The sequence below is a fragment of the Dermochelys coriacea genome, chromosome 1 (genome assembly GCF_009764565.3).
Source record: "Dermochelys coriacea isolate rDerCor1 chromosome 1, rDerCor1.pri.v4, whole genome shotgun sequence".
NCBI lineage: Eukaryota > Metazoa > Chordata > Testudines > Dermochelyidae > Dermochelys > Dermochelys coriacea.
In genome coordinates, this window is record NC_050068.2 from 252,915,244 (window position 1) to 252,929,541 (window position 14,298).

The 14,298-nt window shown below is 44.0% G+C and overlaps 1 protein-coding gene across 3 annotated transcripts in view; it reads right to left on the reverse strand.

Annotated features, from left to right (window-relative positions):
- The window catches only part of GLT8D2 (glycosyltransferase 8 domain containing 2), a 35,138-nt gene extending 21,179 nt beyond the window's left edge, over window positions 1-13,959 (reverse strand). The window contains exons 1-3 of one of the 3 annotated variants that reach the window (XM_043519404.1): window positions 13,552-13,959; window positions 12,521-12,675; window positions 10,325-10,434 (exon numbers count right to left, since the gene is read on the reverse strand). The gene's annotated coding sequence lies outside the window, so the exon portion shown is untranslated. Of the gene's footprint in view, window positions 1-2,142; window positions 2,187-10,324; window positions 10,435-12,294; window positions 12,456-12,520; window positions 12,676-13,551 lie in introns of those variants that run through there. The other 2 variants (XM_043519411.1, XM_038391938.1) reach the window with 2 other exon arrangements.
- Between the last annotated feature and the right edge of the window lie 339 nt (window positions 13,960-14,298).

Genomic DNA, 14,298 nt, shown 5'->3' on the forward strand with positions numbered 1-14,298 from the left:
TTTAAATGTACACAAAACATTTAAACTATTGTAAAACATTGTGAACAGTATTTGAAATACTTACGAATACATTTTAAACACAAGTTATGAGGTAGAAAATCCACCATTGTTTCTTATACAAACTTCGCCTCTGGCCCCATTGTCACTGTTACACACATTGATCAAGTTTTCAAAACAAAATTTGCACTTCTCTACTTTGGCACAAACATATAAGCATATTGCCCCCTGATTTTATTCTGTTTTCTTATGCCTTTTCCTCACTGCTCTAAAATCAAAGTGCCTTGTCCTCACTGTGATTTTAACCTCAATAGAGATCCATACATTAGTGTTAGCCCATGCCGAACAAAACAAATTTCACCTTTCTTAGCAGGGAGAAAAAAGCCTAAGGGCTAGATTCACAAAGGGACTTAGGCATTGCAATGCCCAGTTTCATAATGCCTAGCTTTTAAGCACCAGGAAAGTCACAGGAACACCCCTGTGATTCACAAATCATGAGTTAGGAGCCTAAGCTCCCTATACAATGAATGTGGAGAGAGAGAGAGACCTCAGAGCTGGATCCACAAAAGCCAACGCTCTAGGTTGGGAGCTGCCTAAGCCAGCCAATTGGAGATGCTGACGAGAGAGGTGTGTGCTAAGCTCCACCACCTCACAGAGTTTGGTGTCTAAGTCCCCACTGAAGCAAAAGTATGAAGCGAATACATCCTAAAATCTCAGAAACAAAGACAAATTAAAAGATCCACCCAATGTATTCATTTATTTATTTTAATTTCATTATTTTCAGGTGCAAAATTCATGATTTTTGAATACTGGTGATTATCAATCTATTGCAGGATTGTATACCTATATTCAATAAAAATTACAGTAGAAATTTGCCTTTGAGAAGGATTTCATACAAGATAGCGCCCTTTGGCAGGGGTGCTGGAACAATTTGTATAGTGGGGGTGCTGAGAGCCATTGAACCACACTGTAAACCCTGGATATGATGGAAACCACTTCAAGTCAGGGGGTGCCACAGTACCCACAGCACCCCTAGTTCCAGCACCTATGCCCTTTGCCCCATATTTTAAAGGTATTTAGGCAACTAGTGGGATTTTCAAAAGCATCTAGGTGTTTTCACCCATTAAAAATCTGGCCTGTGGTGAATATTTGGGAACCAAGTTCTACACATAAGTGATTGTGTGAAAATTAGCACTAGGGTCCTGGATAAAGAGGCAAAATAACGGTTGACAAAGGCAATCCCATTGGTGGATCAAAGGAAACGGAAGAAATTTTTACACCAAACCAGAAAATCAGTCAGCCTTAAAGTCGCATGATCCCAAAGAATAAACTTGTGTTTTAAAAAGAAAAAAAGAACAAAAATTTAGAATAAAAAAACTAATGTTGCAGTACAAACAGGAAACATTGCACTAGAAACACTGAGATGTGATTGCTGAAGCTACTAGCAACGATCAATATTTTCAATGATTATTTGCTATTAAAATATCAATTTAATAGCACGACATCCATCTGCACAATGTTAATGATGAAGTGCTAAGAGTAATAAAAAAATAACATTTTGAAAAGCAAATAATTTAAAGGAGTGTGTCAAGGTTCCTTCCCCACTCTGAACTCTAGGGTACAGATGTGGGGACCTGCATGAAAATCCCCTAAGCTTATTTTTACCAGCTTAGGTTAAAGCTTCCCCAAGGTACAAACTTTTGCCCTTGGACTTTATTGCTGCCACCACCAAGTGTCTAACAAATATATAACAGGGAAAGAGCCTGCTTGGAAAAGTCTTTCCCCCCAAAATCCTCCCCAAACCCTACACCCCCTTTCCTGGGGAAGGCTTGATAAAAATCCTCACCAATTTGCATAGGTGAACACAGACCCAAACCCTTGGATCTTAAGAACAATGAAAAAGCAATCAGGTTCTTAAAAGAAGAATTTTAATTGAAGAAAAAGTAAAAAGAATCACCTCTGTAAAACCAGAATGGTAAATACCTTACAGGGTAATCAGATTCAAAACATAGAGAATCCCTCTAGGCAAAACCTTAAGTTACAAAAAGACACAAAAACAGGAATATACATTCCATTCAGCACAGCTTATTTTATCAGCCATTTAAACAAAACAGAATCTAATGCATATCTAGCTAGATTACTTACTAAGTTCTAAGACTCCATTCCTGTTCTGTTCCTGGCAAAACAACACACAGACAGAGAGAACCTTTGTTTCTCCCCCCCTCCAGCTTTGAAAGCATTTTGTCTCCTAATTGGTCATTTTGGTCAGGTGCCAGCGAGGTTATCCTAGCTTCTTAACCCTTTACAGGTGAAAGGGTTTTTCCTCTAGCCAGGAGGGATTTTAAAGATGTTTACCCTTCCCTTTGTATTTATGACAGAGCGAAACAACATTTACCATGAATTACAAGAAAAAAGACACCCCAATTCAGGTAACCAGAGCAGCTCAGACAACTTTGTGAACAGCTGCCAGACGTATCCAGAAATAGAAATGGAGAAGGATTCTTTTAAACACTAAATCATGGACGACAATTAGAATTTTTGGAAGGACGCAGTGCACGGTCGTAAACTATTCCACACTGATTCAATAGTACATCATGTGAGATAGGGAAGAGCTGCCTTGCCTAGGCCTTTAACAGCACAGCCTGGGGAAGAGGGTACTAAGAGAGGTACCGTCCTACAGGGAGGGGGTAAGAGGGAGCCCCTCTGCCCCTCACACCCTATTTTTGCAGCCATGACAGCTGGCTCTCCCCACTGGAGATAACTGTCACCCCGCTCCCCCTGACTGGCAGTGCCCTTGCCCAACCCCTGCTTCCACCCATCCCTGATTCAGCCCCTCTCTGCCCCCTGCCTCCAGCTGTTTGCCCCTCTGGGGTGGTCAGCTTCCCCAACACAAACTCAGCCCACCTCTGCTCCCCAAATCTGCTCCCAGCCTGCCAACCCCTGTGAGCAGCAGGGAGCAGATTGTCTGTCCAAGTGACTGTGAGATCAGAGTCAGGGCAGAGGCTTCAGCAGATGTTACTGAGCTTGCTCAGCACATCTGCGCTGCTGAGCAGCAGGCTCAGTTGGTAGGTGTATGCTTAGCACCAGCACAGCTGCAAATTCTGACGGGTGGGCACCAGGCAGGGGTCGCTAGCTAGTCCCATCTCTCTCCCAGCTGCCCACTGCTCTGGGCTTGCAGTGTGCCCTACAGCTCCCATGGGGTGGTAGCCACATTCCCCTGAGGGGGCAGAGAGAAGGGGTGGCCAGATGTGGATCTGGCAGCTCTGGCCAGCTGAGGATCTGGCGCTACAGCCGCTCATCCTGGTTTTAAAGCTGATTTTTTGGTACATAGGTGTATATGCAAATACGCTACCTTGCATATAGTGATTGAACAAGAGTAAGTGTCCTTATTTCCCTAATCCCCTCTCCCATACCGTCCTCTCCTCGCACAGATAGCTTGTTACAGACAGTGATCTCCCTCACGTCCTCAGGGAGCTGCTTCTGCTTGGCTTGTTCCTGTAGGTTACAGTAGCCTTTTCCCAGTCATTTCCCCAGCAGTCTGTTATACAGTGGGACTATTAAGAACTGAAATGTGAGCCACAAATGGCGGTGACTGTAAAATGAGTGGCTGTGTATTAGAGGTAGGGAAAAGCTGCAGTGTGTGCAGACTCAAAAGCATTGTGGTGGGGAATGAGAATGGGAAATGTGCTGCCTTGTGGTTAATGTCACGGGGGAGAGAGGGAACGAAGGGAGGAGGGGAAGGAGTTGTTGCCCTAAGCAAATACCAAAGACGAGCTGTATGTAAAACTAATGTTTCCATGCTTATTTAAACTGTCTGTTATGGCAGGATTGTTTGTACCAGTACAAACTAGACACATACACTATAGAAGAGCTAGATATTATGATTATTACAATACAAGCCATATCTGAGTAAGATTTGTGGAAATTGGGGGAGACATTTGTGTTACTAATGCCATATTCTCTGCCTTTTTAACTTCATTTGGGTTGTTCAGGATCCAGTAAGCAAAGACAGAGGTAAATGTGATTACTGATTATCACAGACAATGCTCCTCCATGTCACACTCCTATATGCATTGTTTGGTTCTCCTTAATACTACTATTATTTAGACCAGGGTTGCTCAAATTTCATTGCATCATGACGCCCTTCTGACAACAAAAAATACTACATGACCCCAGGAAGGGGGAATCAAAGCCCAAGCCCCACCGCCCGGGCAGGAGGGCCGAAGCCCAAGCCCCACCACCCTGCGGGGAGGGGAAGGGCAAAGCTAAAGCTTGAGGGCTTCAGCCCTGGGCAAGGGGGCTGTAACCTGAGGCCCGCTGCCCAGGGCTGAAGCTGAAGCCTGATTGCCACTGCCCAGGATTGAAGCCCTCAGGCTTCGGCTTCAGCCCTGGGCAGTGGGGCTCTGACTTTGGCCTCAGCCCTGGGCCACAGCAAGTCATGCTTCATAGTGGAGAGGGACTATAAGGTGTGCCAGAGCATTCCCTGTTCCTGAAACCACCACTTCAGATACTCTTCCTCCTCGCAGTCCTGGCTGGGAGTCTCTGCTCCGTTATCCAGACCTTTGCATTATCCCAATCCCTTCCTTGTCCTCCAGCATGAGATGGATGCCCTTTGAAGCATGTACCTCAGGCTGAGGAACAAGGAAGTGGTTGGGATAATGCAGATATTAGGATAACAGGGTTTTGGATAAACAGGTGTATACTGTATCTCATTTCATCATTTCTCTACGATTGTGGGGACTTTGGGCAGTGGTGTACCTCAGTCTCTCCTATTCTCTGCCTATGGCACATAATAATTTAGACTCCTGTGGGCTATAATACTTTTGTCTAATTTCAGTTGTTGGGTTTAGTATGTGGGTGCTGGTGGCCTGTGATATACAGAAGGTCAGACTAGATGATCTGACTCTAATATGCTTTTCACCCCAAATTAGAAACTGCACATTTGTGTGTCTTGTGAATCAGATAAACTGTCTTTCTACATGTGAATAATGTCTTTTTTTCTATTGTAAGCCTTACAGAAGGTAGAATGCTTATACAATCAAAATGTATGGACTAAATCTACTAGATTTAAAAGACAATATGGAATTTATTTTGTTGTTTTTTTCTAAATCAGGGGTTCTCAAACTTCATTGCATTATGACCCCCTTCTGACAAGAAAAATTACTACATGACCCCAGAAGGGGGGACTGAAGCCTGAACTGGCCCGAGCCCCACTGCCCTGAGTGGGTGGCCAAAGCAGAAGCCCAAGAGTTTAAGCCCCAGGTTGGGATCTGTAACCTGAGCCACACCACTCAGGGCTCTTTGGCAAGCAAGTCTAATGCCAGCCCCAGTGACCCCATTAAAATGGGGTAGCGACGCACTTTGGGGTCCCAACCCACAGTTTGAGGACCGCTGTTCTAAATGATGGTTGCACTATAGAAGTAGTAGGAGTCTCATGCAGGGATCCTAGAAATCTGTTTGCCATGGGAAAATGTGGAAAAACCGTCCTGTGACACCCCCACAGGCTCACTGCTGGCACTGGCAATCTATCAGCAGCATGGATCTCTGGCAGAGTCCCCAGTGCATCCCAGCAGTGGGCCAGAGCACCTTCCCCTGGCTTGGGGTGGAGTGAGCTAGTGAGAGGCAACGGACCCCAGTGCTCTGCCAAACTCAGTTTCACCACAAAAAAAGTGACAGAACGGCATTCTGGAACATTCTGGCACGACTCAAGCCCTGGGTCTCCTCATTTTCATGGTTGAAAAATTGCTTATATCTGGAATACAGAATCATTGACCTAAGGTTATAGAAAGTGATATTTACCTTAAAGGAACAAATCCCACAGCATTCTAAACTTCCTGCATGAATGATTTTTTCATGTCCCGCATTTTGGGTTGTTGTAGGTTGAGCTATATGGATTCCACAGTCTAATTACAGATGGTTGCCTGTTTATTTATAGACATTCCTATGGCACTCATCACTGTAGTATCTGAGTATTTCACAGCCATGTCTGACTTAAGCCTCACAACACTCCTGTGAGGTAGGGAAGTATCATTATCCCAGGTTTCAGAGTAGCAGCCATGTTAGTTATCATTATCCCAGTTTCAGGTATCAGGAAACTATGGCAAAGAGAGACCCAAGGCTATACAGGAAATCAGTGTCATAGCCAGGATGAGAAGCCAGATCTCTAGCTCCCGATTCTTAGATCTCATCTCAAGACCTCCCTGAAACAAATAGCCTGTGTACTTGGCTTTTTGAGTCAAATAAAAAGTTAGAGGTCCTGCACAGCAAATTTAAATGGAGTTATGCTCAAACAAAGGGGAAATGTTTTTTGGCAGGCCTTGCAAAGGGAGGGGATGGGCAGAAACAGATAGTGCCCCAATGAGCTTTGAGGGGGAAGAAAAATTATGTAATATACAATTCAATTTTTCTGTACAAGCCAGGGAGGTGGAAGGTGCCTGGGTGGTTACCGATGCTGCTGCTTCTGCTGGGAAAGGGGCTTGGGAAAATATAGTATTAAGGATGTGATGTTGGCTAGACCAATAGTTCTACAAAGATGCTGTAGGAGACATTAACCTGAAGATTCTTAGCTTGGGTAGCTAGGCTTTGGCATAGGTTCCACCTTCAGCCAAGATTTTTTAATTTTTTGTTTTTTCTCTCCCTTGTACATTACATCAGTGGTTCCCAACCTTTTCTCTGCCTTGGCATGCCTCGATCTCTAGGGGCTCTTCCCCTCACCTCTGGCTGGCAGCTGCAGGAGGGAAGGGAAGGGGCAGAGGAGCTGACCCATTGCTCCGCCCCTGGACGTTGAGGGGCAGTGAGGCAGATGGCCAATCAGAAGGCGGCTGTTCCAATCAGAAGGTGGCCAATCAGAACTACTTGTTCTCATGTAGTTTTTAAAAAATTCCACACACAGCTGTTTGGGCCTGACCGCACACCGGTTGGGAATATACCTTTAGGGATTCTCCTTTCGGAGACTAGCTCAAGGGAAAAGAGAAGTTCAGTCTTTGGCCTATTTAGTCTTTTAGCCTCAAATCTTACATTGTGCCCAAAGTATTGCATTTGATGTAACAGTGCTCCTTGCCCTATTTTTACCAAGCTTTTGTTGGGACCAAGGAGGGGATTTCAATCCAGTAAGACCCTCTCCACCGTTGGAAACTCCATGGTGGCTTTCTCACAGATCCATTTGTTGGGGTTGAAACAGCTCTCAGCCAGAATCTCGTCCACTCCACAAACAACACAGCTATGACTGCTGCTGCTGCTGCCAGTAACATGAAGCCTAATGGAAAAGTGTCAGAGAAGTAGATTTTACTCCAATGATGTGCTAGTTGGGCAGGTTAACAGCTTTCACTAAGAGAGCTTTACTCGCAACCATTTGAGTTAAATAGATATTAACAGAAGCAAGCAAACAGTTTTAAAAAGTCTGGCTAAGGATTTCCTGCTCTGCCCTGCCCTCACCTCAGTTATTCAAGTTTCACTCCTTTGGTATTTGTGATGTCATAAACCTGCTAGTTCTCCAATTGTCCATGGAGTCTCTCAGTTAAGAGAGGATAGACAAGACCTGAATTTCTGATGGGGGGGGGGGGGAATTTAAAATAAAATACAAAACAAAAACCGGAACCCTTTCAGGCCATTTTTGGCAAGGGCCCAATATGTTGTTTTCTTTGCAGGTTATCTAGAACAAACCCAAGCACCTCTACACAACAGGTTAGGAAAGGAAAGGAAGAATCCTGTTTTCAAGTCAAACTACGGGAGGAATTTTAAAGACTGTAAGCACTTTGGGGCAGGGACCGCCTTTTTGTTCAGTGTTTGTCCAATGCTAGCACTGTGGGGCCCTAGTCCGTGACTAGGGCTCCTAGGTGCTATGATACTACACATAATAAGTGGGCAGAAAGTACTGATGCCAACTGGCATAATCTTGAGATGGAAGAGAGTAAGATGGGAATGCAATATCAACTGATGCAACCATGGACACTACTAAAATGTCAAAATGCCTACAAGAGATCAGCTCTTGGATGAAGAGCAATTGGCTTAAGCTGAATGCGGGCAAGACCCAAATGATGCTGGTTGGAGAGAGAAAATGCTTTGAAGAACTAGATGAGACATTGTTATGACCTTCTATTGAAGGAACACAGCCCCCATTCTTCAAAGTGGTAAAAAAGCTTGGGGGTCGGTTGGACTCCTTACTCAGCTCCTTGGATCCAAGGAGCATTAGTATCTGAAACTGCCCTCTTTCACTATTAGCTTGCTAGGAAACCTAGTTCCTTCCTTCCAGATGAGGATCTGGCAATAGTGATCCATGCATTTGTTGCATCCAGTCCGGGTTACTGTAATTCACTGTATCCTTAGCTGAATGTGAAAAAAAAAATGTACAGGCTGCAGTTGGTACAGAAAGTGGCTGCCTCCCCTCTCCATGGTTTAGGCAGTTGCGAGTACATCAGGCCTGTATTCAAGCCCTTCCCTGGCTCCTAGTCAGCTGTCAGTTTAAGGTTACTATTTCTCAAAGCAATTAGTGAATTAAGCCCTAGCTTCCATCAAAAATCAAATTTTGGTCTATGAACTACTGAGATTGCTGTCCCCCTTTGGGACAATACAGTCACAAATCCCAGAAATGCCCACATGACAGCTGGGCACAAAGTATTCTCAGCCAACGGGATGTGGCTGTGGAACAATTTTCCAGAGGAGACCTGGCAAATCAAGAGTCTGGCTGTCTTAAGGAAATGCTGCAAAACTTTCCTCTTTAAAAAAGCCTTTCTACAGTAAGAATAACACTCAAAACACTGACCCCTTAAACCCCCACCTACTGACCAACCAAAAATAGGAAATTAACAAAATGTAAAACAAAACCCATATCCCAGAAGTTTTAACACTTAGAAGGGAGAAGTCCACAAGGGATTTTGAACTTGGTATAGGTCTTACAAGGAAGGCACACTGATGGTCAGATTTCTAAAGGTATTTGGCACCTAAAGATGCAGATAGGTGCTTCTGAAAATCCCACTAGGCATCTATGCACCCAATTTCATTCACATCAATGAGAAGTAGGTGCCTAGGCACTTTTGAAATTCTGACTAGGTGCCTACCCACATCTTTAAGCACCTACATGCCTTTACAAATCTGGCCCCAGATACTACAATGGTGGGCAGCAGTATAAAACAGATCTATGTAATTAATTAAATAGAGGTGTTCCTCAAAAGGAATGGTAGAGGTGGTCACTCAGGTACTCCTAATTGCCATCCCCTTCCCTAATAACTCAAGAACACAGGAAAACACAGCAAATTATAAATGGATAAAATGAAAGTTTGTTACACAAGACAGTTGACCTGTGGCACTCACTGCTGCAGGAGGTGAGAGTCTAGTACTGTAGCTGGTTTTAAAAGAGGTAGCATAATTTCATGAGCAGTAACAGTAGTTGTAGCTCAGTATCTTGTTTCAGGGCATGAAATGATCACCTGTGGGGGACAAAAGGAATTTCTCCTATGCTCCGACCCCTGCTCCAGTTGTGCAATGTTGAACATAGGATTGCATTCTGGGGGACTTTCACCTTCTTCAAAAGCATCAAGTACTGCCTTCTGCCACCAGGACTGTCCTTAGGGTCTTAGTGTCCACCCTCCCGCCATTTCCTATCCCTGTTCTAATTTGACCCTTCCTGCAGGCTCCCACCACAGCTGGCTGCTGCAGCCTGGTGAGTCTTCCTCCGGAGGGGATCTAGTACTTAAAAGTGAAAAAGCCTTCCAGCCTGCCAGACCTATTAGCACCACACTGAAACTGTTAAAGAGCCATTCAAGTGGTAATGAAGCCATTTAACAGGCATTTGCCAAACACCAGATACACACTCTCAGTTTCTGAATTTACTGACAAAAACAGTTGTGCATTACTGTAATATTTATTCAGAACATGTTAGTCTACAGGACCTTAATTTAAAATTTGCTTTAAAAATATTTCATTAGTGTGTTGCTGAAGATTATAAAATCAGATCTCTAAAAAATCCTTGCATAGATTTTTAGATGCACAATCTGAGTATTCATCTTTAGCCTTAAATGCTTGGATTGTCATGCGTATCATTTTTTAAATAAAGCCTTTAAAAGACCACCCTTATCTAAAATACACATGTGAACACCGGCCGCAGTTGTGCATAAGGGCACCAGTTTAAAAATACTGCATAGGGCCCCATAAATCCTAAGGACGGCCCTGTCTGCCACAGACAGGATACCAGACTAGATGGGCCAGGGGTCTCATCAGTCCGATGATCTTTTCGTTTAGTGCAGTAAGAACATTGCATAAACAATAGAATCCTTATTTGATCCAAATAGTTTAAAATTAATAATAATAAAAGGGAATGGATTCAACATACTTCTCTGCTGGTAACCCAGCACCAGTCACCCACAGCCATCCGTCCTTCCCCTTACTGAGTCCAACCCAATAGTAGCCTTTTTCCATCTTCATCCTGTTCATAATAAAGGTCTGGAAGATACAAGACCAAAACTGTTTCAGATTGACAGGATAATATTAATGAAGGCAAAAGAAAGAAAAACGTGTAACCAGTTGTCCCAAAGCTCTTATGGGAAATAATCCATAAATAAAATAATAATAATGTGCAGTTTCATGACACCTTCCATTCTAGAGTTCTTTATGAATATCAGCTTAGTTTTATTAATCCCATTTTAAGAATGGGGAAATTAAGGTACAAAGAGTGAAATTCACACCTGTGCAGCAGACCAATGAATGCCACTAAGTGGTGCTTAGACACTGTTTTTGACCTTCTGAACATAGGTGAATTGGACCCAAAGAGTTTAGGTAATTTGAAAAGTCATACAAGCTTGTGACAAGAGTAGGAATAGAATCTAGGTCTCCTGACTCCCAGACCTCAGTGTTAACTGCAAGACTATTCTTTCTGAGCCCATATTAATTGGGTGCAACACTCACTTCCCCTTGTAAAAAGAAAAGGAGTACTTGTGGCACCTTAGAGACTAACAAATTTATTTGAACATAAGCTTTCGTGAGCTGCATCCGATGAAGTGAGCTGTAGCTCACTGAAGTTTATGCTCAAATAAATTTGTTAGTCTCTAAGGTGCCACAAGTCCTCCTTTTCTTTTTGCGGATACAGACTAACATGGCTGCTACCCTGAAACTTCCCCTTGTGAATACATAATAGTCCCCTGGGGAAGTGGTTAAAACACCATATCTAGAAACTTCTAAAGAAATGAGTTAGATAATGAACAGTGAGCATATTTTGCAAGGAACAATAACTGAACTGGCTAGTGGGGTGCAGGCACTGGACTAAGTGCAGCCTAAAAATAATAAATAATAATAATAATAATAATAATAAGGCCTTTCCAGGATTCTCTGATGTTAGTATACTTTGGATAGAAAGCTCTCTATTACTGTACTTTGTCCTTAAACAGAAGTAGGATACTTTGAAGAGACTCTGGTTAGCTTGTGAAGTGACATGGGGCCTTATTGGCATAATCTCACTTTCCCACACAGGAAGCTGCCTCAGACTGGTGGGGCTTGGCCTATGGGGCTAAAAATCACTCTGTAGATGTTTGGGCTCAGGCTGGAGCCTGTGCCCTGGGTCTCTCCACCCTCACAGGGTCCCAGAGCTCAGGCTCCAGACTGAGCCCAGACATCTACGCAGTCATTTGTCAGCCCTGGAGCAAGAGCCCAAGTCAGCTGACCCTGGTCAGCCGTGGGTTTTTATCCCTGTGCAGGCATACTCTCAGGTTAGGATAATGAAGGCCCACGGATCCCAGGAGGTGGTGGGGATGGCAGCCATGATGGTGAAACTCAGTCCTTTCTCCCCTGAAGTCTTTTTCTTTAAGGACTCACAAAAGGAATGGTGGGTGGGATAGTCCATCTCTCATTGTTTTGTTCAGCAATTAGGCCTAATAACTGACATACCATTTTTAATTCATTAATATCTGGCTCCACATAATGTTTTAACAAGCATAATTTCAACAGTCCTTGGATTATATCAATGTGGTCTTTTTGGTTTAAGATAATCCAGTCTCTCTGATTCTTTTGCACCCGCTTATAACATTTTTTTTAATTGAAAATAACTTAGCCTACTTTCCACGGTAATTTTCTGAGCAGAGAAAAGTTATAGACCAGTTGTCACAACAAGACCCCCAGAAAAAAAATCAGAGAAGACGGACTTTCAAGGAAGCAATTCCACTATCCCCCAGTATAATAATAGGGCATTGCGGATGTACATCCCACCAGCATCTTGCATTGACCATGTCAGAAACAGGATACAGGGCTAGATGAGCCTTTGGTTTGTTCCACTATGGCAAAAGCTGAGAGAGAATAATGGATTAGATGTACCATTGATCTGATCCAGTAGTGGTGCAGTAGATGAAGGACCCAGGACAAATGGATTCCAGGTCATGTCTGGTTTGTCAGGAGCTTGATACAGGCCATACAATGGTCTGATCCTCTGTGGCAGGAAGTGAGCTACATTTGACTTCCTTCTGGTATGGTATTTCTTATGTTCCTTTGTTGGATCGCTCCCCCTTTCTCCATTAGAACTGTGAACGAGGTGTTCTCTCACCTTCTCCTCCTCATTGTCAATCACAGTGAGGCTGGCTGCCTGTGAGCTGCAGTACCACTTGCTATCACTCCAGTTTTTTTTCTTCTCCGAGAAATAGTAGCATTTCCCATGGTGCAGAACCCATCCAACTGGGCAGTACTCACACTGGGCATGTTCTACAGGGTAAAGAAAGAGTCCTATAAAGAGATCAATGGAGTATCTCCACCCTCCGTTTTCCTCTCATTATCCAGTCCCTCTCTCTTTCATGGACCATCCTTTCTTCTCAGATGTGGAGCCTGACATGGCAAATCCCTGCCTTTGTCTACTCAAGGCTAGACTGCGGGAACACACGCTACCTGGGGACTCCCTTAAAAACCAGCTAGATGCTTCACCTAATACGGAATGCAGCTGCCCACTTTTTCTAAGTGGTGCAGAGCAACAGCAGCTTATTATACCCACGCTCCTTTTTCTTCCCGAGGTGCCAAGTCATCGATAGGTGATAATCAAAGCACTGATCATCACTTATAAGAGCCTGTTTCTAGGCCCCAGCTCTCTCTCTCTCTGTCCAGTCATTGCATCTATGCTCAGCAGGAATGCTCCTGCCGCCTGCCTGAGGGGGGCTACTCATGGGCACCATAGACAGGATGTTCCAGTCCTCACCTCTGGAATTCGCTTCTGCTGGAAAAAATATCTGATCTGAGTCTGGCTCCATTTGAAGTGTGATGTAAGATCCATCTCTCTGTTCAGACTTTATAGTAAGTACAAGTTGCGGGAAAGCCATTCAGGCCACTAGGTGGTCCACCCCCTGTCCTTTTTGGGTAGCCAGTTTAGTGCTGCAGAGGGTGATGGTGTATTTGCTGTCTATTTGGGGAGAGGGGGAAATGTTGTTTCTAAACCTCCTCTAAATTATTCAAAGTGCACCAAGATACTACAGTGATTGGGGCTTTATAAATGCCTACAGTCATAAAACTATGAACTATTATTAATAAAGATACAGGTTTCTACATGCTTCAGTGATGCATAGGAAGGAGAATATCACATGAGGCTGTTACCTGCTTTTCCGCTCTCTAACTCCCCACAAAAATGTTCCCTTAATTTGCCCAGCATCATCACAGTATTTCTGTGAAGGTCATCGGACGTATTCTGGGTATTTCCACTGAGTTCCTCAGACAAATTCTGGGCACTGTTGAGGCAGCTGAGATTAGAGCCTTGAAAGACTTAAATAGAAAACACATAGAGATATAAATACATTAAATGGATTAAGCAAAATGGATAGCTGTGTCAAACAGCAACCTTGCTTGGAGTGCCCTTCTACAGCAAGCCACAGCATGAGAGGCACACCTGCCTCAGTTTCCCCTTTCTCAGAGTCCCCAGTAAATAGTCCAAACTATCTTTGAGTACAACCATAGTCCTTGCAGGGTTAATTACCAAAGTCCCATGCACACAACCCATAACCCAAGTCCCATAATCATATTCCCAACATCAAATCAATCAGCGTCCTTCACCACAGGCTCTGGCATCCCTCACCATGCCTCTCCCAGCCTTCTGCTCTCTCTGTCCCTTCAGCTTCAGATCTCTGGCTCCACGAGCCAGTAAGCATCTCCCTCTGCTGCTCGCAGTCTTAAGCTCTCTCCTGGCTTGTCTGTCTGGCTCAGGAAGGTCAGCTAGCCAACCCCTCCACTGCCTTCCTAATAATTCCCACCTCTTTCCAGGGAAGGCCTGCAGAGAGGAATCTGCTCCCTATAGGCTCTACCAGACAACTCCTCCCATCTCCTGTTCTCTGGGAGCTTTGACTCACC